Genomic DNA, 24,884 nt, shown 5'->3' with positions numbered 1-24,884 from the left:
CTGTCCACATATCCTGCCTGTGTGCCGCTCACACAACTCAAGGGGTGTTCATTCTGTCTTCCCCTCTAAGAGAAAAGGCTGTACTTTATTTTCAGATACCTTCTAAGAGCACACGCTGATTTTGATCAAAGGTCCCTGGTTGGCTGTTGAGTGGCCCCTGCACCACAGCTAGTAAATCTGCCCTCTGCTGCCTCAGCTTCTTTCAAGCCCAACAGCAGACAGGTCCTCCTAGCTGGCGGCCCCTGATACCTTGATACAGGCATGTTCTCAGCTCTTCTTTGCTCAGGCCTCTGGCTGGGTCATAAAGTTTTACATCAACTTGACCACATTTGTTCACAGCTGGGGTGTAGGGGTGCATGACAGTAGCGGCAGATGCGAGGTTCTCCGTGTAGCATCTTGGACTCAGCTGAGTATTTGCTGCTGCTGTTCTTTCTCCCATGATTTCCTTCCCTCTGCAAAGATGTCTTTCTCTCCAGGACTTGCTCTGTTTTTTTTTTTTGACCTTCTTTCTCAGTGGACAGGAGTGGTCACCTGCCCATTGGCGTGAAGTCCCTCTGTCTTGTCCCTTGACTGAGGAGAGCCCTTCATCCATGGATGGAATCTCCCTGGGGACCAGGAGCTCATCACCTTGATAGCAGCCCCTTCGAAGCCTATGTGGATGGGGTGAAACGTGCCTGTGATTCCGAGCAGGCTGGCCTGGCCTTCCTTCCACGTGGGCCATTTGCAGGTACCACTGAGGCCACAATGGGCCTCCTCTTCCAGGCCAGACAGCTGGTCCTCCCCTGAGCTGTGAGGGAAGGACCCAGGCTGAAGACTGGACAGCTTCCTCACTCCCTGGAGCCCCATCCTCAGAGTGAGCCTTGCTGCTCTTTAAAGAGAGAATATGCAGAACATGAGACACACATGAATTTAATGAGTATAAAAACATTCTGTAAAGACAGAAATGAATACGTATTTGTCATTGTTCAATTATACAATGTCTTTCATGAGTGTAGTTAATTAAGAATGGACCTTTCCGTACATATCCTGAATTTCCCAAGTTATTGAAACTTGGGAAAATGACATTCTTAGGCAGAGAAGCCTTTAACATGTATTTTGTATTAGACCCTGTACTGTTTCCTTTCTATTCAGAATTGGGGTGAGCATTAAGCATTGTTTCATACTTTTCTCTGCAGATGGCTACATTTGGATTGTGTCGAGTAATTTCTTTCTAGCCTTTCTCTTCTTCCAAGACTGAATCTGGATTGATTCCTGTTTATAAAGCTTCCCAAGATCCTTGCTGGAGACTGTAGCTGGAGAAGGCACCGGAGTGCCTTTCACACCTGGGCTGTTGTAGAAAAGCATTTAAATAAAATCTTTCCGAATCAGGAGCATCTCAAGGTAGCTTCTAACAGAATTTGAGGCAGACGTTGGCAGAGTTGTCTGTACAGTGATGTAGAAGCTCTCTCTTCCTAACCTAAAGCTGGGTCCCGAAGCCAGAAACCCAGACTTCTCCTGGCTCTGCCTCCTTCTCCCTGGTCATCTGATCCATCTTGGGGCCATCAAGTCCTGTGGTTGTAGTTCAGAGTATTCCCTCCTAGCCATTTCCATTCTTACTCGTAGGTAATACTTTGGCCACCTAATGCGAAGAGCTGACTCACTTGAAAAGACCCTGATGCTGGGAAAGATTGAGGGCAGGAGGAGAAGGGGACAACAGAGGATGAGATGGTTGGATGACATCACTGACTCAATGGACATGGGTTTGGGTGGACTGCAGCAGTTGGTGATGGACAGGGAGGCCTGGCATGCTGCGGTTCATGGGGTCGCAAAGAGTCGGATACGACTGAGTGACTGAACTGAACTGCGTTTGATTCTGGTGTTTCTTGCTTGGATTCTGCAGCGGCGTGGGGACAGACTGCTGTGCCTTTGACCTTTGGTTTTTCCTCCCCTCCCCGTGTGTCTTTTATGTGCTTTAGAGAGAGGATCTCAGACTTCAGTGTGTAAGAGTCACTGGGAGGGCTCCTTAAAATGCAGTTTACGAGCTGTCAGATGTTCTCATGTTCCCTGGTCTGGGACCCCAGAACAACTCGCAGCTGGTCACGCGATCCCAGTGACCTGGCCTGAGACTCTGTCTCCTGGCTCCCTCCCACTGCTCCCCGTGGTACCCTGTTTCTCTGGCACCATCCAACAGACCTCGCCCTCCCTGGCCCCTCTGCCTGGAGGCTGCCCTCGTCGTCTGCTACACGGCTGGGTGTCTCCTGGAGAGGAAGGTGCTCCCCTGGGCACATCTTCAGCTGCTGGAAGGTGTGGCAGGAATGAGCTTCTTGGGAAATGACACACTTGGGGCAGGGCAGGCCTCTGCTCTCCTTCTTCAGAGCAGTTGCATCTTCGGGAAAGGTAAGAGGGCCTCCGTCAGTCTTTTGGGGGATGGCGTGTGTCCCTGCTCAGTTGTGGGTTCTGTGACAGCCCCCAGGGCAGGGTGGCCTGGTGTCAGCCTCACTCAGCTGCCCCAGGGCCCCCATCTCCTCCAGCTTCTGACCTCCAGGCTGCCTGCCTCCCTCCTTCACATAGGTCAGTTTCATTTGGGTTTTAATTTTGGTTTCCAAATGTTGGTAATGTTTAAGAATTACTTGTTGAAATGCAGATTTCTAGATCCCACCCCCAGATGGTCTGACCTGGGGAGCTGAGACCTGCCTGGTGCCGAGGAGGCCAGATCTAGGCCCGAGCGAGTGGCCCTTGCACAGACCTGCCCTTTTCTCCCTTAGGATCCAGAAGCACAAAAGGCTGGTTTACTACAAAGAGACTGGAGAGGCTCTCTGAGGGCAGGACGTTTGTTCCATTCTTCTGCTCAGATAGTCTTGGGGACAAGTGCCTGCTGCAAACTGAGAAGGGAATCTGGTTTTCGCCTTTGTTGTGTCCAGAGGCCGAGAGAGGTGAGGTGGAGTCACCTCATCTTCCATGTCCCTGCCAAGGTCTTGATGAGAATCTGCAGGGTGTCCATGGTAAGGGGGAGGCAAATAGTAGCTCCTCAGGCTGCAGTTCTCAGTCACAGAAGTGGCTTCTGGAGTGGCAGTCTTCAGTTATACCTGTACTTGCAGAAAGCCCCAACAATTAAATGTGTTTGAAACATTTTCTGCATGTGATTATGTAGAGTCATGCACTTTCATTAATTTGATTTTTTTTTTTGCTGAGGTGTGTCTTTGTTGCTGCTCATTAGCTTTTTCTAGTTGGTGAGTGGGGGCTCCTCTCTAGTTGCTGTGGGTGGGCTTCTCAGCGCAGTGGCTTTTCTTGTTGCAGAGCACGAGCTCTGGGTGCATGAGCTTCAGTAGTTGTACATGGGCTTAGTTGTCCCATGGTATGTGGGATCTTCCCAAACCAGGGATCAAACCCATGTCCCCTGTATTGGCAGGTGGATTCTTATACAGTGAACCACCAGGGAAGTCCATGCACTTTTAAATCATCAAGGAATGCTTGTTACTTTTGAAAACTGTACTTGCAGCCCCGGGAAGCATATATATGTGTGTGCATGTGCGCACACGTGGCCTTGTTGCACGGCTGTCACCAAGAGGTGCTCTGTCTCTCTTGTTTGCAGGCAGCAGCACTGGGTCTCCTCCATCACACAGGATGGGGTTTGAGAGGAACAAGGACAGTTTTCTCAGGATCGTAAGAGTTTCCAAGGGCGGCCTACGCATGATAATTCACTTTCTAAAAACAACCTGTGCAGCTCGCGTGCCTCTGATGCTGCCTCTCTGCTCAGACCTGGCTCCTGCTGTCTGCAGCTCGAGAAGAGCACCCTCCCTTCACACTCGGTGCCCCTCAGCCTCAGCCCCTTCTTCCTTGGGGTCGGCTCTGGGGAGGTTGGGGTCGGGTGCCCCCAACCCCTTGTGAGTGGCAGTGTCCTGCGGCTGTGCTGGGGCCCTGGGAGCGGCTTGCCTTGGACTGTGAGTCACTCTCCCTTTTAAAGTGTTAAAGTATAGTCGATTTACAATATTGTGTTAGTTTCAGATGTACAGCATAGTCTTTTGGTTTTTTTGTTTGTTTTTGCAGATTCTATTCCGTTATAGGTTCTTACAAGACTGTGTCTTTAATTCCCCTTGCTATACAGTAAATCCTCGTTGCCTACCTATTTTTTGTATAGTATGTAACAAATTTACGGTTATCAAAGGGAAAGGGGAAGTGCAGAAGGAACAGATTAGGAGTATGGGATATAAACTAACTGTCCTTTCTGAGCTTGGGTTTAGGTCACCTGCAGATCAGGGCATTCTTTCCTCAGACTTTGTATTCTTGTACTTTTCAGGCTGAGTCCACTGCCACAGTGATTTCTGTTATTTTCTTTGTCAATTGCGGGTGTTCTGTGGCTTTGTGAACGGACTGCAGACGGGGATGTCTCCCCACCCTTCCACTCAGTCTGTTCTCCCTGTGCCCCAGTCTCCTCCAGGTGGGGGCATCTGGTCCCTTCCTCTGGCTTTCAGCTCTTGGCTTGACTCTTCCCTTCCTCTCCCCTCTCCCTTCTGGTCCTGGCAGCCACTGGAACCGGGAAGGTGGCTGATTGTTTTTTGTATTATGTCTTTTGGTTGTAATAATTTTCCTTCTCACAAAAATTTCAGTTATTTGAATTTCCCAACTGTTCGGGCTCTGGCTAAGTGGGGCTTAATTTCACCTGAGGATCTGAAAACTTGGTGCTTATTGACTATACTGTTGAAGATGCTGAGGAAGGGAGATATTTTGATAAGTCAGTAGATGCAAAATGTTATGCTTTCCAAATGACTCTTCCTTCTGGTCCTTGGGGGCTGAAGCATCCCTCCCACATTGCATTCTGCCCTGGGCTTCATTGTCTGTGACTAGCCTTGTGGGCTGAAGTCACTTCCTGATCTGTCTCCCCCTCTCCTTATCTGTATCATTCATCTTAGCTTTTACTGCTTTGTTAAAGGCAAAAGTAATGCACAGAGTGTAACTCTAAAATGTTTGGAAGCTATGCAGTATTATATTGTAAACCTGTATAAATTCTTAACAAAGTTAGTGGTTTGGAAGGATTTTCAGGAGAACTCTGTCTAAAAGGTAGTAAATTCCTTAAAATAACTGAACTTTGGCTTAAAACAACGTCATTGTTTGGCAGCATTCATGTTTTTAAAGCTTTCCAGAACTCAGAGGAGGAAATGATTCTGAGACAGTGTAGTGATTAAAAAATAAAACTATAAATTAACATTTTCATTGTTTGCCAATGATCGATTTTCTTTCTTCCAACGTTTTACCCCACATTCTGAATAAATTAAACCATGTGAAGAACTAGAAGATTAGCTTTACTTTTTTTTCTGGTTGAAATTGGTTTTGCAGAAGTGGAAATTTGGCAGCAAGTATGGAAACTAGCAAATCAGTTTACAGTGTTCTTTGCTTTCTTGAATGAAACCTGAAAGACTGAGGAAAGACTCCATGGCATCAAACAAGAGAAGACTAAATTGTGTATGTTTTCTGAAATTTTATTTTTACCCTTAATTATTCAGTAGCATGTAGAACAATATGTCCAGATTCTAGTTGGCTAGTAGTTGCCTCTAAGTGGGTAGAATTTCAACTTCAGTAGTTATTTTTTGCTGATTTCATGGAGATGTTGGGAAATATTTTCTAAGAATAGTCTGAAATGACAAGGAATGTGGTAATTTAAGAAAAAACTGTGACCAAATGGAATATAAGCAGTTGGCTGAAAACCAACCACGTTGACCTCTAATGAACTTGACCTCTAATGAGGTGGTGGAACCATGGATGTATTTTCAGTTAAAATGATTAATTAACATGGGATTGTTGAGAGCATCTGTATTTCTTTCACATGAAATGGGGTAGATGGATGTTTCTTTGAACAATGGTTTCCTCATCAATATACGTTTTCCAGCCTGCTGCAGCTCTCGTGAGCGCGTCTCATGGAACGTGGCTTTCGTATAGTGTATCTGAGTTGCAGTGTCAGATAAACAACATGTTTTATTGACTTCTAAATAAAATGTCTCTCTTCATCCTTGGGTAGTTGATAGGTTTCTACACTGGGCCTGGCCCTGCCTTCGAGTTGATCTCCCTGTATTCTTTCACTTCCTCACTTGGGTGCTGACTTTCACTTTGCCCAGGTGGCCCTTCCATTACGCCAGTGGTGGCTCCTGTCACCTGAAGCCAACGTGAACATGCTGCAGTGTCACCTGAATACCTGCTGTCAAGCAGGTGCTCTCTGCTGAGGAGTCTGCTGATAGACTTAAATGTTGAGAATTACATGAGGCATTGTCAAGACTCAAATGATCTTGAATTTAGTTTGCTTCTTCATGCTGGTTTGGACAACTTTAGGACTTCCTGTTGGAGAAGGAAATGGCAACCAACTCCAGTATTCTTGCCTGGGGAATCCCATGGACAGAGGATCCTAGTGGGCTACAGTCCACGGGGTTGCGAAGAGTCGGACACGACTGAGCGACTTCACTTTTCAGGACTTCTGTATCTCTAGTTGCTATGGCAGAGGCTCAGCATCTGTGTGAATAAAGGTGGAGAGAAGCCCGCAAGACGATGGCTCCCAGGCCCCCACTACTTAGTCTACTGATGGAGACTGTGGCCACCACTGAGGGTGGAAGAGTCTGGTTTTGCCTATTTCCATGGCTTCAGCATTTGGCACAGGGCCCGGGTGTTGGAGCCTAGAAGCCCATGTGGAATGAAGGCTCCTCCTTCTGCTTGAGTCAAAGCCAGTCACTATGAATGTGCAGGAGCCCTGGGCCCACCACCCCTCTGACCTTGTCTCTGGGTCCCTTGTCCATGTTCACTGTCCAGCACCTGTCCTTGTTCGGGAACCTACCCCCAAGAAACTTGTGTCAAATCCTGGCCTACTTCCAGCCTCAGGGGGATGCGCCGGCTCATCCTGTCTGCTGGCACAGGCACCTCCATGGCACCTGCGGGCTGGATGCTGGTCCAAGGGTTAGGAATTTGGGTGGGCTTGGCTGCTCTTGGGTTGCTGCTGCCTTCTGCCTCCAGTCTCTTCCCAGTGTTGAATGTTCACTTCCTCTCAGGACCAGGCACTTGGCTAGTAGGAACAGCTCTCTACCAAGAACTGGGTCTCTATTGGATGTTAACTATTAATATAGGTTGGTAAAAAACTGAGGACATTTTCATCTTTGGCTTCTGAAAACAGGTCTTGACATTGACATTGATGGGCTTGCTCATGTCTGTCCTGTTTCCCTTGTTACATTTTGGGTTTTCAGGGAACTAACAACCTAGGTCCTCCTCATTTTCTGAGAGTACATGGCAGGAAGTTTGGGATGTTATAACGGGTCTTCTAAATGCCACTGCTTCTCCAGCCTGCGTTGAACCTGCTGTGCGCTTGCCCGCCCTCCCCCAGCCTTCGAGGGTCCGGACTTTGGCACCTACACGGCCCATAGCATCTGCATTTGGATGTGAGTGAGGCTGCTGCACGGAGGACACTGGATGAGAGGCCCTTCCAGGAGGCGCCGCAGGCCGACAGGGAGGCTCCAAGGCAGAGAAGGGCCTGATGTTCTGCAGTCCTCATTACGCTTGGTGATCTTTTCTGGAAGCATTGGGCTTTGCCTTTTTTTCTTCCCTTGAGTTTGGAAATCAAGCTGCTGGCTGGGATGACAACTGCCCCCAGAACAAGGGGACTGATGGGTGAAGGGCCAAAGGCAGGAAGATGAACAGTTTTGGTGGAAACAGGACTCAGACCCTTCTCTTTTCAATTTCTTATGCTGTGACCTCTACTCCAGCACACTTTGTGACCTTAAAGATATGTAAAGTGAAAGTTGGAAAAAGTCTGCATTCTGAGGGGGTCTGCTGCTCAGTCATGTTCAAGGGTCAGGTCAGTTGTAGCAGTAAACTCCCCATCTTGGACCAGAACATCATTTAAAGGAAGCCCGTGTCTTTTTTGATGTTTCCTTAAGGTGCTTTTACTAGTTTTGCCGAAAACTCGTGTTCTCCTCAGTTCAGTTGCTCAGTTGTGTCTGACTCTATGCGACCCAATGGACTGTAGTATGCCAGGCTTCCCTGTCCATCACCAATTCCTGGAGCTTGCTCAAACTCAAGTCCATCGAGTCGGTGATGCCATCCAACCATCTCATCCTCTGTCCCTGTCTCCTCCTGCCTTCAATTTTTCCCAGCATCAGGGTCTTTTCTAATGAGTGGGCTCTTTGCATGAGGAGGCCAAAGTATTGGAGTTTCAGCTTCAGCTTCAGTCCTTCCAATGAATATTCAGGACTGATTTCCTTTAGAATTGACTGGTTTGATCCTGCAGTCCAAGGGACTCTGAGAGTCTTCTCCAGCACCATAGTTCAAAAGTATCCATTCTTCTGCGCTTAACTTTCTTTATAGTCCAACTCTCACGTCCATACATGACTATTGGGAAAACCATAGCTTTAACTATACGGACCTTTGTCGGTAATGTCTCTGCTTTTTAATAGACTGTCTAGGTTTCTGTTCTCCTAAGGCAATGGCACCCCACTCCAGTACTCTTGCCTGGAAAATCCCACGGACAGAGGAGCCTGGTAGGCTGCAGTCCATGGGGTCGCTAAGAGTCGGACATGACAGAACGACTTCACTTTCACTTTTCACTTTCATGCATTGGAGAAGGAAATGGCAACCCACTCCAGTATTCTTGCCTGGAGAATCCCAGGGATGGGAGAGCCCGGTGGGCTGCCATCTCTGGGGTCGCACAGAGTCCGACATGACTGAGGCGACTTAGCAGTAGTAGCAGCAACTGGCTTTGAAACATTACATCTCTGTCTAAGCCCCGCAAGCTTCCATCTTAATGGCCTTTAAGCCTTGGCTGCACGTAAGCAAATAAGTGCGCACCTACATGTGCGTCATATGCGTGCGCGCGCCCTTGTGCGTGCGTGCCTCCTTGAGTCCCTGCGTACTGTGTGCGTCCCCTGTGTGCACGTCTCAGAAGCTCCGCCTGGCCGCCACTTTGGCTGTTCCGCGACTTCGCAGTACAGCGTTGCCCAGGTGGCTCTTTGGCCTGGTTCCCTCACAGGTAGTTCTGGCCTGTGTGAAGTTGAGCGATGGGGCTTCTGAATGTTGCGGCCCGAGGCAGTCGGGCCAGAACAGAGCAGAAAACTGTCCGGTTTCCTGTCAGGCCGTAGGCCGTTCACTCGGAGAGGCCCGACCTTCCTCAGGAGTTGGCGTTGGCTGTGGGCCCGGCCTGTGCACGGGCCACCTTGGCTGGACTTGTTGGTGGTGGCGGTGGGCAGTGAGTGGCACCACCCCGGGCCGTTTGCACTGGAACAGCTCAGCCCTGGGGAGAAGGCGAACATGACGGGGGTCCGGGGACCAGAAACCTGGTCCTGCGTCCGTTCGTCCAGCTGCCCATGGGCTCCTCTAGGGCCCGAGCAGTTGGGAAAGGAGTGGTCTTCTGCTTTCCTAGTCACTCAGTAACTGGAGCCTGCAGCTACTGCTGATGTCTGAGACCCTGACCACGAACGGGGGTCGTCCTGTACTCAGGGGCCCCTGTTCCAGAGGACCCACTGCCAGGCCTCATACCAGCCTCAGTCTTCCACTACGTTAAAGAGAATTCACCGAGGTTGTGCAAGTTAAGAATGGCTGTGGCTCTGCGTTCGCCGGTGGCCCAGTGGTTAAAAATCCACCTTCAACGCAGAGGATGCCTGTTCAATCCCTGATGGGGGGCTGGTAGGAGGATCCCATGTGCGGGAGGTCAGCTAATCCCGTGTGCCGCAATGAATGGTAGCCGCACACAGCAGTGAAGATCCCATGTGCTGCAACTAACGCCTGACCCAGTGAAAGTGAAAAGTGAAGTCGCTCAGTCGTGTCCAGCTCTTTGTGACCCCGTGGACTGTAGCCCACCAGGCTTCTCCGTCCATGGGATTCTCCAGGCAAGAATACTGGAGTGGGTTGCCATTTCGACCCAGCCAAACAGATATTAAAAAGGACGTGGCCCGTTCCTTGGTTTCTCCCGTCACTTGAACCTTGTACCCTTCTGTGCCCCCTTCATGTACGAGGGGCCTGGCGGCCTGCTCCTCTGCAGGGGTGCCTAGGCCCTGCTTTGCACCGGCTCTTCAGCGCCGCCCTGCCCCCAGCCGCAGCCTCTGCTTGCTGAGGTGGACCCATCCTCAGGTGCTCAAGCATCGGGGGTGGTTCAGGAGGACCGCTGCCAGACCTTGTGTGAGCACCTGTGCTTATTAATTCTCTTAAGTGAACCGCCCTCGCGAGGCTGTTTCATGGGCGGGGGCATGTTATTCATTCTCAGCCTTCTTTCTCCGAAGCATTGAGCTTTGTGTGGAGCTGTGCTTTGTGGGAAGAAGGAAAAGACCTGCACTAACTAGAGTTCAGGGTGCAGGGAGCTGGGTGTGTTCTGTCCTCTGGGCCTAGTACTTCTTCTGCCTAAGCGGGGAGGATGGCTCCGTAACCCCTCGAGTTCCCTGCTGTGGGTCACTGGCTATTTTTACATGTAGAGATAGGCCCAAGAGAGTTAGTTATGCTGAGAAGTGATGAGTTTATTGAAATTCTCTGCCTTGTTTGTCATGGAATTGGTGTTTTGAGTTTTTCTTGGCTTTAGTGTGCTCATTCTGCTGCCTAAGGGGTTGAGCACCAGGGATTAATCTTGGAAATAATGTTCAGATTTATTGAGTGATTTATGAGGGAGTAAGAATATATAATAAGATCCTGAATATAGATTTCGAAAGAGTATGGTGTGTTTCTGTGATGAAAGAAGTTTTAATTTTGTACTTTCTTTAGTAATTTAATGGACTTGAATGTTTTAAAATCTCCCGGTTTTTTTTTTTTTTTTTTTTGCACTTTTTAAAATTTATTGGAAGGGCACGGGAAAATCTATACATATATGGGTTATTCACACTGATCTTCATTGCATTATTATTTATAAAGTTAAAAATAATTAACAGAACTGAGTGAGTGAAGTCGCTCAGTCGTGTCCGACTCTTTGCGACCCCATGGACTGTATAGCCTACCAGGTTCCTCCATCCTTGGAATTTTCTAGGCAAGAGTACTGGAGTGGGTTGTCATTTCCTTCTCCAAAATCTCCCGTTTTTATACTAGTCCTTTCAACATTTAAAATAGATACAACTTGAGTAACAATATTCTTTGTAATAAAAAAACTAATTTTAATCTCAAGGATAGCAAAAACTGGATGATTTATGCATTCAACTTTTAAACAGCTTAAGGTCTTGCTTAAAAAAATTACAGATCATCAGTTAAAACGATGATCTTAAAATCAGTTAAAAAACGATCTTAAAGAACCTTTGAAATAGGTTGTCATGAAGTTGACAGTAGCGTTTTGTTTCAGATTTAGAGTCAGGGCATTTGACCTACACAGGTTTTTCCATTTTGGTTGGGAATGAATACATATACAAATGGAAAATTAAAAATGATTCTGACTGGAAATTTTCTTAGGGATTTTTTTTTTTTCATTTAACATTCAGCTAATAGCTACATGCCCAAGAATTGGGAGGGATATCTGGCAAAAGTGGTAACTATGGAGCAGAACTACTAAGTAGTGACTCAGGTTCACAAGTAGAATGACATAACCAGTCCCAAAGAAACTGGCTATTCATGGTTTGGAGATAAGACATGATGCTCAGTGTCTTCCACCTATTTTGAAATTAATTTTGAGGCTCTGAGTTCTGCTTTGAAGGATTGCACAAACTCTATTGCTTTAGCCTTATTGTAGTAACCAGAGATGAACAAATCATAACTCTTTTAATTTGGCTTTCAGTTCTGTTCAGTCGCTCAGTCGTGTCTGACTCTTTGCAACCCCATGAATCACAGCACACCAGGCTTCCCTGTCCATCACCAACTCCCGGAGTTCACTGAAACTCATGTCCATCGAGTTGGTGATGCCATCCAGCCATCTCATCCTCTGTTGTCCCCTTCTCCTCCTGCCTCCAATCCCTCCTAGCATCAGAGTCTTTTCCACTGAGTCAACTCTTCGCGTGAGGTGGCCAAAATATTGGAGTTTCAGCTTTAGCATCGTTCCTTTCAAAGAACACCCAGGACTCATCTCCTTTAGAATGGACTGGTTGGATCTCCTTGCAGTCCAAGGGACTCTCAAGAGTCTTCTCCAACACCACAGTTCAAAAGCATCAATTCTTCGGTGCTCAGCTTTCTTCACAGTCCAACTCTCACATCCATACATGACCACTGGAAAAACCATAGCCTTGACTAGATGGACCTTTGTTGGCAAAGTAATGTCTCTGCTTTTTAATATGCTGCCTCTATTGGTCATAACTTTCCTTCCAAGGAGTAAGCGTCTTTTAATTTCATGGCTGCACTCACCATCTGCAGTGATTTTGGAGCCCCCCAAAATAAAGTCTGACATTGTTTGTACTGTTTCCCCATCTATTTCCCATGAAGTGATGGGACCAGATGCCATGATCTTTATTTTCTGAATATTGAGCTTTAAGCCATTTTCACTCTTATCAAGAGGCTTTTTAGTTCCTCTTCACTGTCTGCCATAAGGGTGGTGTCATCTGCATATCTGAGGTTATTGATATTTCTCCTGGCAGTCTTGATTCCAGCTTGTGCTTCTTCCAGCCCAGCGTTTCTCATGATGTACTCTGCATATAAGTTAAATAAGCAGGGTGATAATATACACCCTTGGTGTACTCTTTTTCCTATTTGGAACCAGTCTGTTCTATGTCTAGTTCTAACTGTTGCTTCCTGACCTGCATATAGGTTTCTCAAGAGGCAGGTCAGGTGGTCTGGTATTCCCATCTCTTTCAGAAACTTTCCACAGTTTATTGTGATCCACACAGTCAAAGGCTTTGGCATAGTCAATAAAGCAGAAATAGATGTTTTTCTGGAACTCTCTTGCTTTTTCCATGATCTAGTGGATGTTGGCAATTTGATCTCTGGTTCTTCTGCCTTTTCTAAAACCAGCTTGAACATCTGGAAGTTCACGGTTCACGTATTGCTGAAGCCTGGCTTGGAAAATTTTGAGCATTACTTTACTAGTGTGTGAGTATGGTTTCAGTGTGTCTGCCCTCTGATGCCCTCTTGCGACGCCTACCGTCTTACTTGGGGATGAGTGCAATTGTGCAGTAGTTTGAGCATTCTTTGACATTGCCTTTCTTTGGGATTGAAATGAAAACTGACCTTTTCCAGTCCTGTGGCCACTGCTGAGTTTTCCAAATTTTCTGGCATATTGAGTGCAGCACTTTCACAGCATCATCTTCCCTTATATAAAAATGAGTTTCATTCTGAGAGCATTCTCGTAAGTCCCATTTGTTTGTAAGTGCAGTGAAGTTAGCTTAGGTACCCACCAATTAGCTATGTAGAACTGTACTGTAATAGGTTTACAATACTTTTCACACAAGTAATATACAAAAAACAAGCACAAAAACAAAACATTTTTAATCTTACAGTACAGTACCTTGAAGAGTACAGTAGTACAATACAATAGCTAGCATACAGAGGCTGGTATCGAGTAAAAGGGCAACAAGAGTTACTGGTTGGAGGAGGTGGGAGATGGTAGAGCTGAAGGATCAGTGGCAATGGGAGATGGAGGGCAACCTGCAGTTTCACACCTGACGTTGCTGGAACGCATGTTTGCGTCTTTGAAAGTTCACACCTTGAAGGTTTTTATGTAGGGACTTAACTCTGTTTTAAAAAAATGTTAAAGACCTCCCATGTGCCACATATTCTTCACAAGCATGATGATACCAGGGTGATGGTGATTTGCATTCTTGCCCGCAAAAAGCTCATACTCAAATAGGAGAAATGAGTTTTTGCTTATGGACAGATGAGGCAGGTATGGAGAGCTGTTTTGATTTGGTAGTTGTATGTGCATTTAACATATGCATATATTATAAACTCCTATGTTTAATTAGTAAATATATTTACTGTTGCTATAAAACAAATGACTGTAAACTTAATAACTTAAACTGACACCCGCATGTTATTTCATGATTTCCATGGGTTGGGAGTCTGGGAATGTCTTAGCTGGTTTTCTACTCAGGATCTCAGAGATTGCCAACAAGCTTCAGCCCAGCTGTGTTCTCTTCTGGAGGCGTGAGTGGGGCAAGAATCCACTTCTAAGCTCATTTAAGTGAGCAGGTTAAATTGTAGCTGTAGGTCCTTGTAGCTGTAGATCTGATGTCCCTGTTTCTTTGCTGGTTGTCAGCTGGCGACCATCCTCAGTGCCTAGAGGCCCCTGTGGTTCCTTGCTGTGTGGCCCCTCACAGGCCCTTCAGAGATGATTGCGCATTTCTTGCGAGCTGCAAAGGGAGTCCTTCACTTTCTATTAATAGTAGGCTGACATGGAGTCTTAAATAGTGAAACCAGATCAAGGGAATGACATCTCATTGCTTTTGTCATGTTCTGACAAAAGCAAGTCACAGATTCTGCCAACACTTATGAGGAGGGAATTATGCAAAGGTGTGACCCCAGTGGCAGTCACCTTAGAATTCTATCCACCACATACATTTCTGGTTATTCCACTGACTTCTGTTCCCAGGAAATCAGCATTTGAATCCCAGGAAGACTGACAGGAGCAGTCTCAGTTGAGGAATAAAACCATCATCAAAGTCAGAAGTGGGTTGTTTTCTTCTCTCAGTGAGTAGAAGGCAGGAGAGAGTGTAGGTTCACAGTATTGGTAGGAAGGAGTTACATAAAAATAGAGGGGTATTTGGCTTGTGTGTTCAGGGTGAATGTCCACAGGAATCTCACAGGGTACTTTGGCTGGATACAGTCATTTTTTATTTGAATGTCTTAGTCTTGACTGATCACTCAGGAGTGACATATGGCAGGAACATGCTTCAGGCAGCAGGTTTCCTGCTGTGGCACACAAGCTAGACAGATGGTGGCTTATTCACCCTTGGACAGGAATGTAATCCCACACGTTGGCAGGCTGGGTGCTGAGAGGTGCCTGTGCCATTTGAGACAGAGCTGACTGAGTTGACCTGGAACTGCTTTGTCAGGCATTAGGTGGTCACCTGATGTGACCTGGAGTGATGTGAAGGACAGTGTGCTCATCAAACTGGGAGGAGGATGCTGGTGACAGATCGTGTGAACTGGAACTAGACAGTCGGGAGTCTGTCCTGCCAGCAGGGTGGAGGGCAGAGGTGAAGACAGCCTTGAAGACACAAATCTTGGAAGTGAGCACTTCAGCAAGGTCTAAGCATAGGTCATTGTTGCTTCCACAAAATTAGACGTGTTTCAGCGGAGGAAAAAGGTGTGGTCTGTTTCCTTTATAATTAAGGATCAGTGATCCATGTGGTTGACAGATACTTTGGGTTCATAAACTACAGCCATATTTAGGATCTCTGTAGTTAAAACCTAGTCCAATAAAGATGTTGTCCAGTATATATGTTTGCGACCCGTCATTGAAGAAAAGGCCTGTGACTTTGAAGAAACAAGTCTGTGTCCTTTGATTGGAGACTGAGAACCTGATGGTCCTGTGGCTGCTGAAGAGCTGTTTGGGGGAGTTTATCCCCAGTTCATGCCATGTACCCCAGACTGTGTGCTGAGGGCTTCTCTCTTCCTTCTCTCTATTATTTGATGCTTGTTTTATTCATTTTGGTGTTTGTACCTTTTATTGTGACAGTCCTCTAGTATTTAAAAATTTTTTTTTCATTTACTTCTAGCTGAGCTGGGTCTTTGTTGCTGTGCAGGCTTTTGTCTAGTTTCAGCGAGCAAGGGCTGTTCTCTAGTTGCCTTGTGCGGGCTTCTCATCCAGGGGGGTTTCTCTTGTTGTGGATCACAGGCTCTAGGGCGCACGGGCTTCAGTAGTTGTGGCATGCGGGCCAGTAGTTGTGGCTCCCAGGCTTTAGAGCACGGGCTCAATAGTTGTGGCGGGTGCATGGCCTTAGTTGGTCCATGGTATGTGGGATCTTCCTGGGTCAGGGATTGAACCCATGTCTCCTGCATTGGCGGGCGGATTCTTTACCACATAGTCACCAGGGAAGCCCCTAAATGGGCATCTTTTAAAAAAAAATTTATTTGACTGCCTTGAGTCTCAGGTGCGGCACGTGGGATCTTGGTTGCAGTGTGTAGACTCTAGCTGTGGCAGGCAGGCTCCAGAGTATGGGAGCTCAGTAGTTGCATTGTGCAGGCTTAGTTGCCCTGCAGCATGTGGGATCTTAGTTCCCCGACCAGAGATTGAGCCCGTGGCTGCTTAACCACTGGACCACCAAGGAAGTCCTTTCTAGTATTTTTTGGAATTTGGGGAAGGGGATGGTTCACTAAGGGAAGCCAAGAAATGATTCACTGAAATTCTTTATTTTTCCTTTCAGCAATTCAAGCTCCACGTTGGTAACATCAAAGTGCTCTCTCCTCATTGGACCGTTTTCAGGAACTGACATCAGTTTTCATATAGCTTAAGCTTAAAAAGGTGAGTAGAGCTTGAGACTCTTCTCTTTGATAATGTTTGTGAAGCAGAGCTTGTCACACCACTGACTGTTACGAGATGGTGTCTCTCTCAAGAATGTGGTCCCAACTCCGAGGTGCAAAAACTATTAATATCTTCCCAGTGTAACTGGGATTGAAGGAAAGTTGCATGGTATCAGATTAAATGGGACTTTTTCTTTTTTGTTTAATACCCAAGTATTACCAAATATTATTCACAGTGGGCTGTTAATGTATATAAAATATTTCTAGATTTACTAGAATATCTGAAGAAAAATAATAATCTTGCTATTCAATTTGTCTTTATTGCTGTGCTTGAGCATTTAATACCCAGATGTTTAAACACATTTAAGATTGGTGAGAAGTGGGATTCTTTCTTTCTCATTCTAAATTTTTTGTTTTGCTTGGTTTCCAACTTTGTAAAATGGAAATAATACTGGAGTTGCCGTGGGACGTGAGGAGCCACCGTGCTTCCTACAGTACCTGGCGGGTAGTGCACTCAAAACGGCTACTGTAGCAGCCAGTGGGCAGGTTTTCCTTTCTCTGTGTTGGCGTGATCTGTACTGTAAGGGGATGTTGACCTCCTAATCTGCTGTGTTTGTTCCTGTGTTACTTCTTAAGGGCGGGGTATGAGTGGCCTGACCTTGGTGTATCTGGAAGTAGGAGCTTAGGTGACACATGTGTTTTGATCACCTCTGGACCTCCTCAGACCCAAAGCTCAATTCAGAGCCAACCCCCATGGGGGACAGTCAGTGAAGGTGCCTGGAAGAGGGGACTGTGGTGCCAGGAGCAGCCTACCTGCCTCAGTCTGCCTCTTCACCTTTGTGTGCCTAAATTTTTATGTGCCAGGCATGACTCATTGTTTATGCCATATTCCTTGCTAGAATGTAAGCTTTATAAGGGCAAGAATCTCCCTCCCTCCCACTTGTTTTTTCCTCTAGGACTGGAAGTGGTGCCTGCTAGCTTGGAGTAGTTCAGTGAGCCTTTTGTTAGATGGAATGATTGATGGAGAGTCTCTCAGAGCTTATGCAAACCTTCTTATTCATAGTGGTTGTTGGAAACAGATGAGGCAGTTGGAGAATCAGGAAGGATTTAATGTGCTTCCTTACTGAGGCACACAGACCCTTGGATTTACATGGACTTTTCACAAGTTGGAAGCTTCCTGAAACTGAAGGTGCTCAGAAGCGTGCTGTACTTAACAGACACTCTGAGTCAGTGTGGCTTGCAGTTCCTATGTAGTTCTTTGCTGAGTGGATTTCACCATCAGGGATCTGCAAACATGGAGCCCATTTGGTAGTCTCCCAGGGCGGGGTACGCTTGCATAGGTGCACTCAGGCCGAGGGCCTTGTGGGTGGTCAGTGACCGATGGAGTACTTCTTGTTCTCGAAGTTCTCATTACCTGCCAGGCAGTGTGATGTTGGCAAATCCCTTACCTTCCCTGACATGGGGAGAGTTGCTGAGGTGCACTGTTTTTCTTCTACAATTTGGCACACTGACCACCAGCTTGAGGTGGAACGTAGCTCGTTTCCAGCAGAGCTGTAGAGAGTGTGGGCACAGTGTGGTTTCTCATTGTCATCTCAGATGTAGACCTCTTTGACTTCACCCACCAAAACCTGGAACAGTTTTTAAGTAGAATTTTGCTGGGTAACCAAACACACCACTGGACTAATTCCCTGTGGAGTGTGATTCTGTGATTGATTTACAGAATTTTGACAGAAGTAGAAATTCTTGCAAACTACATAAGTACCCAGTTTTCTCCCATATATGGAGTTACCTCATTCTGTCAGCTATTTTAAGCAACTTTCAGAATTGGTAATGGAAAACTTTTTCTTGACTATATTACTATATATGGATTTTAATTAAAAGTAAAGCTGTATTGCTCCTTCTGACTACGACAGGAGTTAAGAGCAAATTCCCATCTGCAGAACTGCATGTTGCCTGGTGCAGTGTGGCAGCAGGTCGGTGCAGTACAGGTCATTTCTAGGCACATACTTGGATTCTGAGGTGTTGTAAGAGCTTTTATCTCTAAGATAGGTTCTCACAGCTGACTGTCCTGGAGTTTATTCTTGATCTGTCACTTGTAAAATTGTGTCCCTTGAAGCTCACAGCTGGACTGGGACACATTCCTGCATGCTGATGGAATGGACTGGTGGCATTACCACAGTGCTCTATCTGCTGGGCTGGGACAGCCCAGGGAGGTCTGGGCTTTTCATTAACTACAAAATGTGCTTGTTTTACTGTACAGTGCAATTTTTTGGACTTGGTTTTAAAATCAGGTCGAGTCCCCATGTCTGGGTTGTTATTAAACGTGTTTTAAAATTTAGACCTCCTTAATAAATCTGAACACAGGTGCCTCTTTGCCATATCACGTCTATAAGGTATAGCTGGAAACACGACCTTTGGCCCAAATTCTGTGCTTGCTGCTTTCACTCACTTTATTTTTTATACTCTCCTCCGCACCCCCCACCTTTAGGAAACCCTAACCCCTCTGGGACTAAGGTCTTCTCTTCTTAATGTAGGATAATAATTGTTTTGTGGAATTACTGTGAAGATTCTTAATTTAGCATTCAGTGCATGGTCAGAGCTTGATGAAATGTCAGCTGTTGTTTTTCATCCAAATGCTAGCTTTTACCCAAGGACCGTGGCTGTCTGGGTCAGAGAAAGAGAGCGGAGGTGGATCTTCCCATCCGATTTCAGGAGTAAGAGGTGTGCTGAAGAGTTCCATGAGGTGTCTTTCTGGAGCCAGGAGGGTGAAGTGCTGGAGCCCTGGCTGAGCACAGAGCTGCTGGGATGGGGGTGAACAGGTCATGAATTGCAGTTTCTTGTACCTTCTCCTGTCCTCTTCATGAGACGTAGACATGGTCAGCTTTCAGCACTGAGAAGAAAGGTTCAGACGGGGACGTCCCACTTCTTATTTTGGTTTCCTTCAAGGTCCCTAAGGTATGTGAAGTGGATGATGAGGACCAGGGAGCCAAGTGGAAGTTCCAGTGTGAGACGTGTGGTTGCAGTGGGGACGTGCTCTAGTAGTCAAAACATGACTGTAGATATGGATGATGCAGCCTGACCTGAGCTTCTGTCTTTGTGTTACATTTAAACTTTCAGGCTACATCAGAGAAGATCAGTAGTGTTGGGAGAAGCATCACCTCCGAGTACAGGTTTCTGCTGTTCACACTGTCTGAAGGAATGCTTACTTTCTCCAGATGTGTTTTTGCCAATGTCCAGTAAAACATATTAAACTGTGGAAGGTTTATGCTGGGGGTTCCCTAACTTGAAGGAGGATTTAAACTCTGCCTCACAGTTAGGTTGGGGTCATTCAGAAGCTGCACCAAGACATCCTGGCTCTGTGAGGAGCCAGGCAATCTTGGCTGTTAGGTTGGGGTCATTTGGTGCCTCTCTGGCCTTTGAGGTTGTCATCAGGGGAGGTGACACCAAGATTCCCAGTCAGGGGCGGGTGTCCTAGGACAGATCCTAGGTAGACTAGGTCCAGGGTCCCTCTTGGCTTGTGAGAGTTTCTGGGTTCTCCAGGTCTCATTCAGGCTCTCCCACCTTCCGTGTTCTTCCTTCCTTCCCTCCCTGCCCTCTCCCCGCCGAGCCGTGTGTGCAGCATCAGGGGACTCGGGACTCAGGTTTGAGTCCCATCTCACTGCTTTCCCCTCATTCTTCCACTTGAAGGTGAAGAGTGGCGTGGAGGAAAACTACTAGAGTTCAGCAAGGGCACCAGGGATGCTTTATGGTAAGAGGAAGACCCAGCAAGGCAGAGGGGAAGGCCAGCAGGCAGACACCACTTCTAGAAGCTAGGAGGAGAGTCCTGTTGCCTTGGCCATCTCTGCCTGTGGCCTGGGAAATTGAGCATTTGCTCTGCCTGGGCAGTGGGTGCTGTCCTTGTGTTGTTAAGACTAGACTATTTTCTCATCAAGTAGACATTCAGAAAAACACCTTTATGTTTTGTGTTAAACCAAAACACACAACAACTTCGTCAGTTGATGCCTAGCACAGTGTCAAACTGCTAAAAAGCTAGCAAATGTTACACCTAAAATTTTTCTGGGGGAGGTAAAGGTGGGGGGTGTGGAGGAGAGTATAAAAATAAATCTTTTAGAGAATCTGGGTTGCTTAGTGGTGTGTGTATTTTTCCATGGTGGAGGAGGTTAGAAATAGCATTACTTTTTATGGGTTTCTCAGCAGCAGCTCAAAGATTTGGCTTTGTGGGCTTGGTCTGTGTGTGTGGGTGAGGCGGCTCCGGCAGCCTGCGGGGTAGAGGCAGTGCCTGTCTGTCTGCACCCCTCTGCCTGCCCGCCCGCCCACCCCCCACCCCCACAGCTATCACCCAGATGAACAGTGCTCATGTGTGAATGTGATCTCCAAGGTTGGCTACTGGTGGGGACCTGTCTGTGGCAGCAGATGCTGCTGGAGCAGATGGAGCCTCAGCGGTCCCACAGGGTCACATGGGTGCGTGTGTGAGGGCAGGTGCCAGGCGTGGGTGCTGTGATCTGGGAGACATCCTCTGGGGGTGCTGTGTGTCTGCTGGCTGGACCTCCTAGTCCCTGTGAGCTGGCCTCTCCTTTGAGCCTTAATCTCAGCACGGTGCGCAGGCCACTCCTTCAGAAGGGGCCCTCAGGGATTCTTGAAATTTGTTAGAGTTACGTAATTCTTACAGATGGAGGTGGGTCTCCCAGTGTTTCTCAGATTCAAAGCAGGAAGGAAATGGAAGGAGGTAGCCACTGGGACCGAGATTTTTAACCCCCAGGGGACCCAGGAATATGTGAATTCTTTGAAATTGTGCCTGTTACTGTAGAGACGGCCAGGGCTTTGATGGGATTCTCAGTAAGATTTTGATCTCCGTAAAGGTGAGGTAAAGTTCAGTTAACTTGGAAAAGTCATTTTGGAAACGTAGTGAGTGTGGGGAGAGGAGGTGTTGGCAGGATGTCCGCTTATACGTTGTGTGGCAACACAAGAGGGGACCCCCATCTGCTGGGGTTTTTCTTTGTGGGCATTTTTCTTGAATTTTCCATAACATTGTACTGGGAGTGGTTCCTGCCAAAGTCCAGTTGCCAGTGCTTGGTTACCTTTGCAAGCTTGGCGCTTGGGAGGGGGCCTGGCTACTTGCTCATCATTTGGGGTCTCTGTGGATTCATCCTGACATTAAAAAAAAAGGCAAAAAACTTTTACTAATTTTTTTTTTTTCCTTTCTTGGCTGTGCTGGGTCTTTGTTGCTTCCCGTGGGCTTTCTCTAGCTGCAGTGAGCAGGGACTACTCTCTAGTTGCAGTGTGTGGGCTTTTCATTGTGCTGGCTTCTCTTGTTGTGGAGCACATGCAGGCTTCAGTAGGTGTGCCTCCGGGGCTCTGGAGCATGGGCCCAGTAGTTGTGGCACACAGGCTTAGTTGCCCCTTGGTATCTGGGATCTTCCAGGACCAGGGATTGAACCTGTGTTCCCTGCATTGCAAGGTGGATTCTTAACCACTGGACCACCAGGGAAGCCCCTTGGTCCGATGTTTAATCAGCAGTTTTCCCCTCTTTCGCTGGGTCTGTAGTACCATGTTCTCTACAGTTTTTCTGGAGACTCTCGGGGGTGATTATGATAGGCCAGCAGCTGTCAGCGGACATGGAGGAAACCTTAGATGACAAGTACTTCACCTGTACTTCCACAGGTTGCCGTAGCTTTGGCACTGCTCAGTGGTGCCTGCTTCTGCACGTTCTGTCTGAGTGGCCGGTCACCTTGAGGGGACAGGATCAATGGGGAAGCATGCCGATGACTTGCAAACACAAAGTGTTACAGCCGCCCCAGGACTATGTGGGCGAGAGTGCCTCAGCCAGGATGGGAGTGGTACCCATGTTGACTGGGCCGCACGGTCCACTGGGAGCAAAAGTGTTTGTGTGGAGTCTGTGAGTGGAGCTGGAGAAGTCAGGAACATTACTCGGGCACCTCTCTTCCGGAGCAGAATGTCGGGGTGCCCTGGAACCAGGGCGAATTAGAGCAGGCAGGACTTGTCCCGAACATGACCTGCGTCTGTGCTTGCTTTTTAAAAGTTCCACAGCTGCTACCTGAGATGGAAGTTCTGTTCTGTTGTAATATTTTACCTGAGCAGTTACATTCTGAGAATAATAATGCTGTGGGCTCTCTTGAGTTGTCTGCTTGAGTCGATTCCCGATTGCCCAGGGCAGTGATTGGGCGGGCATTTCTGCTTGCTGGGTGCCAGTCAGGCAGCTGCCATGTCCTGTCACCTCATTCTTCATCTCTGTGTATCCCTGTGGACTTTGTAAAGATAAGAGAATCTGCTCAGGTTCTTAAGTCATTTGAGAAAAGTTTTACGGGTCCAGGTGGGTCTGGGAAGTATTTTTTAGTGCTTTGCAAGATATGAGAGTGCTTTCCAGTTGTCATTAAGAACTTGTTGTCACTAATGAGTCTGAGTGAACTCCGGGAGTTGGTGATGGACAGGGAGGCCTGGCGTGCTGCAATTCATGGGGTCGCAAAGAGTCGGACATGACTGAGCAACTGAATTGAACTGAACCACTTAGTATTGTGGTATTTAAGTCAGTTACCTAACTTTTAGTCTTTAACTGGTTCTCAAACATTCTGCTGCTCCCTTTTTTCAAAAAATGTGGTAGAAAATATGTAACAATTTGAAACACTGTGCACTGCTAGTGGTAATGAAAAATGGTCATGCTGCTGGGGAAAACAGTATGTTTTAACCATTTTATTTATTTATATTTTTTTGTTTTAACCATTTTAAAGTGTACAGTTGAGTGGTATTAACACATTCACATTGATGTGCAGTTCCATCCCCAGAATTGGCTTCATCTTGAAAGCCTCAAGCTCTGTTTCCATCAACCACTGACTGCTATCCCCACCCCAGCCCCTAGCATCCAGTGTTCTGCCCTTTGGCTCTTGGAACTTGATTGCTGTAGACCTGGCACTGGTGCGATCATGGAGTATTTGTCATTTGGTGACTGGCTCACTTCACTTAGCATAGTGTTCTCAAGGCTCATGTTATTGCAAGTGTCGGAATTTCATTCCTTTTTAAACTGAATAATATTCCATGGTCTGTATAGAGCACATTTTGTTTATCCATTTGTTTGTCGATGGACACTTGGGTAGCTTCCATCTTTTGGCTGTTGGAAATAGTGCTTCTGTGAACATAAACACCTCTTCAAATCCTTGCTTTCAGTTCTTTGGATATCCTCACTTAAAAATAAAGTCTTAAAATTTATTTATTTTTTCCAAAATATATTTTTAAAAGCACACTCTCAATTAGACGCTATTGTTATGGAGTTGCTAAGTTGTGTCAGACTTTGCGATCCCATGGACTGCAGCACTCCAGGCTTCCCTGTCCTTCACTGTCTCCTGGAGTTTGCTCAAACTCGTGTCCTTTGAGTCAGTGAATCCATCCAACCATCTCATCCTCTGTCACCTCCTCTCTTCCTGCCCTGAATCTTTCCCAGCATCTTTTCCCAGATCCAAAGAATCAGCTCTTTGCAGCACGTGGCCAAAGTATTAGAGCTTTGACTTCAGCATCAGTCCTTCCATTGAATATTCGGGGTTGATTTCCTTTAGGATTGACTGGTTTGATCTCCTTGCTGTCCAAGGGACTCTCAGGTGTCTTCTCCAGCACATAGTTTGAAGGGAATGGCAAACCACTCTAGTATTCTTGCCTCAAGAATCCCATGAACAGTATGAAAAGGCAAAAAAGACACCATTAGGAATCCAAAAGAAAGATATACTTAAGTATGGAGGTGATCTGCTTACAGTCAGCTTCCCAGGTGGCACTAGTGGTAAAGAACTCATCTGCCATTGCAGGAGACATAATAGACTCAGGTTTGGCCCCTGGGTTGAAAAGATCCCTTAGAGGAGGGCACAGCAACCCACTCCAGCATTCTTGCCTGGAGAATCCCATGGCTAGAGAAGCCTGGCAGGCCACAGTCCATAGGTTGCACAGAGTTGGATGTGACTGAAGTGACTTAACACGCACAAACAAACAGAGTTGGGAGCTATCCTTTGTTATCCTATAATATTTTAGAGGTAATATCATTTAATAATGATAATTATACCAACAAATCTCTTGTAAATGTTCTGCTGCTGCTAAGTCACTCAGTCGTGTCCAACTCTTTGCAACCCCATAGATGGCAGCCCACCAGGCTCCCCGGTCCCTGGGATTCTCCAGGCAAGAACACTGGAGTGGGTTACCTTGAGTGAAGCATTATTCTTTAGACAAAACTCCAGGTAGGGCCATCTTCCAGGAAAAACCCACCTGGCCTACAAGTTGCTCTTGTGTTGTCAGGGCTGCTGCTAAGGGAAACTGACAAAAAATATGAAAAAAAAAAAATGGAAAAATTGCAGAATTTCTGGTCTGACTCTCTGTTTTTCCTGAAGATTGGAAACGTAAAATTGTGGACTTTTGTGGATAATAGTGCATTAAGAATTCCACAAACTCTTTACCATAATGATTTACAGTGATCTTGTGCAGTAGGAAGGCTTTCGTGTGGCAGTAGCAGCTCCCGCCCTCAGGAGCCTGTCTTCAGGGCAGGGGACACCTGGGCAGATCAAAGGTGATGTTCGTGGTGAAGTACAGGG

At 46.8% G+C, this 24,884-nt stretch overlaps 1 long non-coding RNA gene across 1 annotated transcript in view; it reads left to right on the top strand.

The window, feature by feature from the left end:
* Positions 1–24,884, top strand: part of LOC105002436 — a 109,913-nt gene that overhangs the window by 18,675 nt on the left and 66,354 nt on the right. The window contains exon 2 of the long non-coding RNA XR_826959.1: positions 16,206–16,303. This is a non-coding gene — a long non-coding RNA (uncharacterized LOC105002436). The remainder of the gene's footprint in view (positions 1–16,205; positions 16,304–24,884) is intronic.

Source organism: Bison bison, unplaced genomic scaffold (genome assembly GCF_000754665.1).
Source record: "Bison bison bison isolate TAMUID 2011002044 unplaced genomic scaffold, Bison_UMD1.0 scf7180017864453, whole genome shotgun sequence".
Taxonomy (NCBI): domain Eukaryota; kingdom Metazoa; phylum Chordata; class Mammalia; order Artiodactyla; family Bovidae; genus Bison; species Bison bison.
This window is presented reverse-complemented; position numbering and strand designations above follow the sequence as displayed.